Genomic DNA, 8396 nt, shown 5'->3' on the forward strand with positions numbered 1-8396 from the left:
ATCAGAAAGAACTTTGATGAGAAGAAATTGGAGGAAAAAAAAAGAAAGAAGGAAATTGGAGAAAGAATTGAGACAACCTTCCCTCTTCCACGATACTTTTCAAGGCAGCAAAACTGGTTGAGCAACTGAAACTATATAGTTGTTAGTCTTTACTGGTATTTAAAAAAAAACACCTTGAATATAAAATGAATAATGGAAATGTTAGCAATAAGGTAAACCAGGTGTTTGTGGAGGACTTGTGTGCCCAACAATAATTATGAGAGGTTAACAATCCCATTTGTATAAGTAAGAAAAATCAATGATTCCATCAAAATCATTTACTTTGTGCATCCATGGCAGAATTCATGGGCAATCGAGATCTCTTGCTTCCTCCTGCAATTCTTGGTCTGTCACTTCAACAGAAAACCCCACACAGCCTAAAAGTTGTGAGATATTAATATATTTATTTGGGGACCTTACTGAGGGCTACAGCCCAGGAAACAGCCTCTCAGATAGCTCTGAGGGACTGTTCCAAAGAGGTAAGGGGATATATAGGAGTTTTTGCTGAAAAAACAAAAATGTAGTCAGACATCAAAAGATTACTGCTAAACACACACACACACACACACACACACACACACACACACGCTTTTCTATGTATGGGGAGATGCAAGAGTCTGGGCTCATTGAAATTATTCCTCTGATATATATCTTAACTATCTAGGGCCAGTATCCTGTTTTTTTCCATCCTGAGTTCCCCTCAGGGCGCACCGGTATGGGTGGCACCGTGGCTGCTGGCTTGAGGGCAGGCAACATTCTTTGTTTACTGAAATGGTAGGTAATGTCTTTTTGTCCACACTCATATTCTCTTAATGATGTTACTGAGCCTAGTATATAGAGAAATGTGTGTATAAAGTTTCCAAGGAAAACTATTTGACCAACAGATGTGGGTCTTCCTGTCCCTTTTTTATGCTCTAAGTTTGTAAATGTAAAGTTGCTTAGGAAATACTGAAGAAGCATGTAACTTATATAAGGGAAGATGTGATGGTGGATGATGTGGAGGTAATTGTCTCCACCTTAAAAATGAAAGGCCACCTGTTAGATGTTGTTCCCAGATGCTGATTTAACCACAGCTGGGACTTGCCGTTTTCCAAAAAGATTAAAACGTCACTGCAAAATGTAATACGTGAAATGTTCAGTTAGTACCAATTATAACTGAGTCTTTAAAGTAGATGCATTTATTACTCTAAATTGTGAAACGAGCAGGACCTGTGGGGTACACAACAAAAGCCTTTTCTGTCCCGTCTCTTGTTTGTAGGAAAAGGCTTCAGCCTCCTAAACTTTCCCTGAGTTCCAGAGGGCAGATTCAATGTTACTAATTAGGGAAGTGAGGGAGTGGGAAGAAAGAAAAAGTAGTAAAGAAACAACAGTGCAGAGAAGGGGCAAGGGTCGTGGTTCCTCTTGAAGAGATACACATAACAATCTGGTACATCTCTGAGTTCTACGGGAACTAAGGTCCCCAAGCAGGTGGAGGATGGTAACTTCAGGCTGAGCTCAAGATTCCTGAAGCCCCGCCCTATTACCTCACCACCAACCAATCAGAGGAAAGTCACACCCTGTGCTCTCACCTCAAATTTTGCCTTTAAAAACTCTTCCCTGAAACCCAGCGGGGAGTTTGGGTTTTTTTTTTTATTATTTAACACGGGCCCCCCATTCTCTTTGCTTGGCCTGCAGTAAACCTTTTTCTGCTCCAAACTCCGATATGTTTGGCCTCAATGTGCATCAGGCACTTGGCTTTGGTCACAATTGGAAAAACAAAATGGCTTTTTTTCCTAGGTGCAAGCAGAAGGTTAAGAGTGTGCTGGAAATGGTCTCTGAAAGGACAAAAGCAGCCTTGACTCTTGACTGTAACAACCCAGAAGTGAAACTCTCTCTGTTTTCTATTTCACATAAAAAAAAACTTACAGAGTAGAACCCTTGAGTGAGTTTATGAGCAGTAAATATGCCCAGGCAAAATCTTGGATAGAGTTGCTTCTAACTGCTGATTTTCCATCTCTGCCTTAAAACCTACCACAGTCCCTGCTGAGGAAAAAGAGAGTGAGCTGTGTATCACTAGAACTGCACTGCATCTTTTAGGCCAAAAGCTGACATTTAATACAAGTGAAACTCTCTTTACAAAATGACTGTATTCTTGAAATGTATACGAATGGCATTTTTTAAAGCCAAATAATATCTTAATTATCTTAGGAGAGGTGTTCCCTGTAAAGACATCTTTGGCAAATCTTTTAATTGCCCTTTAAAGCTGAACTGAAATATCTTCCATATTTTTATTACTATAGCACACATTTTGATATGCTATGTAACCTGAAGGAGTTGGCGTGTATTAATGAGACAAATACTGTCTGCCTTTGTGTGATTGGCACCGTGAGGGAATCAAAATGAATTATAAGAGTGCTTACACACATAAGAAGATGAGATCTGTTCTCAAAAAATAGTGATGAATCTACACAGCAAGTGACACATAAAGCACATGGAAGCTTTTTAACGGGGTCAACATTCAAAACAACATACAACCTACAGCATAACATATGATACACTATAAACTAATATGAAAATTCATGCTGCTTATTTTCTCCTTTTATTCACCTGTTTAGCAGGTATCTCTTTATGCCTGGACAAAACGATGCATACGATATGGACCAGACAGAAAGATGCATAAGAAATATGGAAGGAAGAAATAATGTGAATTTGGGGGGAGCTAAATGTAAGCAAAAATGTTAATTGTAGCACATTTAAATATATATTACTCCTATGATCTTAATTGCTTTTTATCAGAGTTGTCTCTAAAATGAGCTACATCTTACTGGCAACTAAAAGAAAATATCAATAGATAGAGAAAGGCCTAGGATACCAAACAGACATAAACTGTGTGGAAGTTTGTGTTAAACAGTTCAGATACAGGAATTATCTATTCTAGAAAATTTGCAATGAAAGACCTGAGAACTGTCCTTTGAGCAGATGAAAACCGTTACATTTCTGCTTCTTGATTTTATAAAGTGGAAGTGGGATTAAACAGAATTGTTGCAGGACTTCCCTGGCGGTCCAGTGGTTAAGACTTCACCTTTAATGCAGGGAGTGAGGGTTCAATCCCTGGTTGGGGAGCTAAGATCCCACATACCTCTTGGCCAATAAATCAAAACATTAAAAATATATATATATATTGTAACAAATTCAATAAAGACTTTAAAAATGGTCCACATGAAAAACAATTTTTTTAATAGAATTGTTGCCTTCTCTAATACATTTTCCGTAATACTAAATTGCACAACTTACAAAAACTTTTTGAGGGCTGAGAACACCCATGTTTATTTCTCTAGACTTGGCTGTCCTAAACACCAAATACGTTCAGCTGCTTCCAGGAACTGTGTAAACAACTTTCCTGCCTGCACAGCGAGCTCATCATCTGAACTTGACCCCATCCTTTCCCCTTCTCCCAGTGCCCATCTCTCTTCTTTCCAACATTCCCTATCTGTCAATAGCATTGACAATAGCACTGACACACCACAGATATCCCAGCCAGAAACCCTACCCATCTCAGAAACCCAACAATTCTTCTTTTTAAATTTTTTATTGCGGTAACATTGGTTTATAACATTATATGTTTCATATGTACAACATATTTCTACTTTGGAATACACTACAGCGTGCTCACCACCAAAAACTTAGTTTCCATCTGTCACCATACAGTTGATCCCCTGAACCCATTTTTCCCTCCCCCCACTGCGCCCCTTTCCCTCTAGTAACCACTACTCTGTTCTCTGTATCTGTGTGTTCCAACAATCCTTGATTCTTCCTCCTATTGGTGATTGTGTTATGTCACCCACCCACATATCAACCACTGAAGAAAGTTCTTGCTTTATGGTCATGTGAGTAAAATCTAAACTTTTAATTGCATCAAAAATTACAAACACAAGAGACATATTTCTCAGTTCTGAAATGGCCCTCATCATTTAATTCCCAGGCAATTCCTTACAATTAGAGTTTACCTGAGTACTTTGAACTAAGATAATTATAAAATTAGCTCATTTTATAAAGTATACTAAGATATATGCAAGGATATTTGTATAAGAGTTTAAATAATCTGCCAAGAAAGATATTACCTGAAAAGTTTGGGCACTTAACTATTTTAGTCCATCTATGTGCTCCATTTTCTAATTTAAGTACTTGATTTGAATGATTTCATTACCTTTTAACATTTTGAAGAGCGATTTTTTTTTTTTTTTTTTTGGCCACACTGAGAGGCTTGGGGAAGAGGGAGGGGTGTGGAGTGCAGGGGAGTGGAAAGCACGGAGACCTAACCACTGCGCCATCAGGGAATTCCCCCAACAGCAATATTTTAAATATTTAAGCAATGCCATGTGCTTTACCTCCTACCTTTCTTAGTCCAGCAAAGTAGTCATTGGTGTACCAAATGTGGTGGAATCCAGGGAAATATATTGTTTAATTTCACCCCTAAATAGGATTTATCTAGTTTTTTTTTTTAACTAACAAACCAGAACTTGATGTTTCTTTATAAAGACAGAAGTATTTCACAAACTGCTGAAAAGACATTTGGATGTTAGTAGACAACTTCTTGACCTATCTGGGCATAGTCTATGTGTAATATGTGTGTGTGTATATGATATCTGTCTAACCAAAAGTAGATGCTATTTAAAGAAACTGATTTTTTAATGTCAGTTTTATCATGGAAGTATCTTATGAACAGATGTTCTTTAATATATATATATAAAGATTTTATATCCATTATATAAAATATAAACCTCATTTTATATTTTATTATATATAAATAATATATAAGTGATACAAAAATTCTTTATATCTGTTTTAGTGAGAGTAGAATTTACATATGTAAAGATTTCTAAGGAGATCTTACTGGTTTTGTACTTTGATCTTTATTCTGGCTTAGGAGTCGGCTGGTTTTGTTAGCCATCCAAGAATGAATGATGATGTTCCTGTTAAATATACATAAGGTACTAATGTAGGCATTTAGTTTCCCAGGAGAGTCAGAAGACAGGACTAATTGTCCACTTAGAGGTATAGAGATTCTAACACTGATATTTAATCAGTTGTGACTGAACTATGAGAATTTTACTCTTCTATTTAATGACTTGGACAAAAACGAGAGTATGTGAAAATATTTTATATCTTTGTATCCTTATCAACTAGCACAGTGGTCAACCAATAGTAGGCACTGAATAAATTTTTTTGAACGAATGGATGGAAAAACCTTTACAGGGCTATTAAAAGATAATCATTTCTAATAATGTACAATAGCTTGATCTGTAGGTGAAGTTATTCTTCCCATCTTCTGTAGGTGAAGTTATTCTTCCCATCATCCCATTTATTCCACAAATAAAAATATCTCCACTAAGGCTTTTAGTAAACGCTTTCAATTAAAAAACCTTTTAAAATAAGTTAAGGTTCAGCCAAAAGTAGATCTCATGGTTTATACAGTGAAGGGGAGAAAGGAGTGGCACCAGCTCTTGAGAGTTCGTTTTTGGGGGAGGGAAAGCTTTTTAGTTTCCTGGAGCGAGTTACTCATAAATAGCTCAGATTTTAGTTTTCAGTGATCAGGTGAATTCCATGGATTTTTCTTTCTGTCAAGAAATTAAACACTGGAGTTCATATTTTCAATTTTTCAATTCTGGGGCACAATGACCCTCCACTGTTAAAAAAAAAAAAAAAGGAAGAAAATAGAAAATAAAAATACACAGATAGCAGGGCCACATTCGAGTCCTGGGGTCACTTCATTAATCTCTGAATGATAGTAAATACAAATCTTGTCCTTTTTACTCAGGGAAAAATTTAGGCATTTTATTGGTCCTCTGAATTACAAAAAAATGTTTGATTACTATTTGTGAATACAGAAAGTGAATCTTTGATCACATGGTAGGGAGGACTATTCCATAATTTCCCTTTAAGGATTCGAACAGAGAATCCCTAAGAGAATTTGGAAACTTGTTGCAATATGGGAAAGTTATTTTGGATTTCCAGATTTGTTATGTGGGTTTCAGATAGATTTAAAAATTCAGGAAATGTAGGGGGTTTAAAGGAATAACCAGCTAGGATTTAAGGCTCCTTTCCAGAAGTTTGACTTTATAGATTTCTCACTAATATGTTTGCTGCTCTTAATTTTAAGCATACATATAGTGATCTAAAGATGTAAAACCTAAAGCATAGCTTAAATGGTTAAACACTAAAGGTTCAAAGGAAAAAAGGTGAATAATGCCTTTGTAATGGGAATGGTAAAAACATCAATTATAGACTAGGGACTGGACAGCCTTATTTAAAGTGAAGGTAACTATAAAGCCAGAGAAGCCATCCTCCTCGGGTGAGTCAGAGCATTAGTAACTTGAGGAACTCCTAGTGAAAACGAAGTGGGAAGACATTCTTCTTTCATCAATGGGAAGACCTCTGGAGAGGAAAACTGGTTAACAAAAACTCACCAGAGAAATTCAGATAACCACAAATTAAATCAGTTTAAGTCACACATTATACCCCTCTGATTACCTTAAACAACGAGCAAGCTGGTCAATATGGAAAACATCGCTTTGACTTCCCTTAATTCCAAAGTCAATAGTAATCGCCCCTCGCCCCTCCCGCCCCGAGCTTTGTAAATTCTCCAGACCCCGAGCTTCTCTCTCACAGTTCATCCCCAAGCCTCTCGGTGCCTGGCACGTAGCCGGCATTCAAAAAATCTTGGGTGAAACTGAACAGAGTTGGCAGAGAAATCTCAAGCTGCTGTCCAGGGAGGGGCGAGGCCAGGCTCAGGATAAAAGAATGCTAAGTCTTCCCACTGGAGCCCAGCACCACCTTTATTATCCCCACTATGCCTGGGGCCGTGATTTGTGGGTGACTGGGTCCCCCACGAGGCAGCGCTGCTTCCGCTTGTGCAGTCATCTCCTTCCCCTCGCACTAAAACAATACCTTGGCCTCCTGCCAAACTTTGAGCAGCGAGCGACTCTGGCTGTTTATGGCCCGGAATGGGTGCTGCGAGAGGTTTGGGGCGGCTCTCAAGTGCTAGCAGAGGAAGAGAAGAGGCCAAAGCTCTAAAACACTCACTTCCTCCGCCCCCTCCCTTTTGTCCCAGACACCAAAACAAACGAGCTGATACACGTGTCCCTATGACTCTTGTTTACTATCAAGCCTGCCCTGTGCATGCGCTTCTGGGATATGTAGTCCAATCGGTTCCTCCGATGTGCAGTTCCCAAGAGGAACGCAGCTAGGCCGAGACTACGAACCCACAATCCATTTCGCGGGCAAAGTTTGGCTCGGGTCCCGGCAGTCTCGGCAGCAATCCAATCGGAAGCGCTCACCCTAGTGATTGACACGCCATCTTCTCCACTAAACACAACACAAAAGTCAATACAAGCCCGCCCCCCGAGACGGACCACGGTATCACCCAATGGGAAAGGGAAAGGATCGAATGGCAGTTCCACACACCAATAAGAGGGCGAAGGAGCTGGGAGGAGGCTCCACCTCCGGGGGTTTGAGGGGAGGGGGAAGACGAAGCTTGAAAGACTTGGTAATGGCGACGGGTTTGGTAAGTAGGAAAGTTTCGGTTGAGGACTAAGAGTGGCGGCGGGAGCATTAACGTGCGCCGGGGAAGCCGGCGTCAGTCGGAGAGGGGTACACGAGTTGCTGGTGGTGTTGTCGCGGCCAGGGCGGCCCGCGCCGGGGCTGCCCGCACTCCGCGGCGGGTTTGTTGTCTTTCTGTTCGGGAAAGGGTGGGGGTGGGGAAGGGAGGGGCAGGATCCCGAGGGTATCGGGCGGCCGGGCGAGCTCGGGTCGGCGCTCCTCTTCCTCACGGCGGGGGCAGTTAACCGTCCGATATCTGCCCGAGGCGAACCCACCGGACCGGCGCTTCCCGCAAGCTCACCTGGGCTTCGCGGCGGCGCGGCCCATGGGGGTCTCGGGGCGGGGGCTGGGAGGCGTAGGCGAGGACGGTGCTCCAGACCGGGTGGCGCGGTGGGTGGCCGAGCCGGGTGCGGAGATGGGGCGGGCCTGGGCGGGGGAAGGGGGCCGACGCGGCGCTGGGGCTGCCCCGGAAAGTTTGACTTCAACTCCTCGCGAGTGGGCGGAGGGTCGGAGGTTGGCCCGGGGTGGTTGGCCGGCCGCGGGTGGGGGACTGCAGTGAGGCGCCGCCTCTTTAGGGGCCGAGAGGGGCTCGGGCCGAGCTGGGAAGCTCGCGGAGCCGCTGGGCCCTGGGGCTCATTGTTACGCAGTTCGAATGAATGGGCTCCTTGGCGCCTGCGCGGTGGGGCTGAGCTGAGGGGAAAAACAAGCCTGGAGTCCAGGCTGCGGTCACATGATGGGGGGAGGGGAGGGGAACGCGATGAATGGCGAAAGAGGGTGGG

This window comes from Hyperoodon ampullatus (assembly GCF_949752795.1).
Source record: "Hyperoodon ampullatus genome assembly, chromosome: 9".
Classification (NCBI taxonomy): domain Eukaryota; kingdom Metazoa; phylum Chordata; class Mammalia; order Artiodactyla; family Ziphiidae; genus Hyperoodon; species Hyperoodon ampullatus.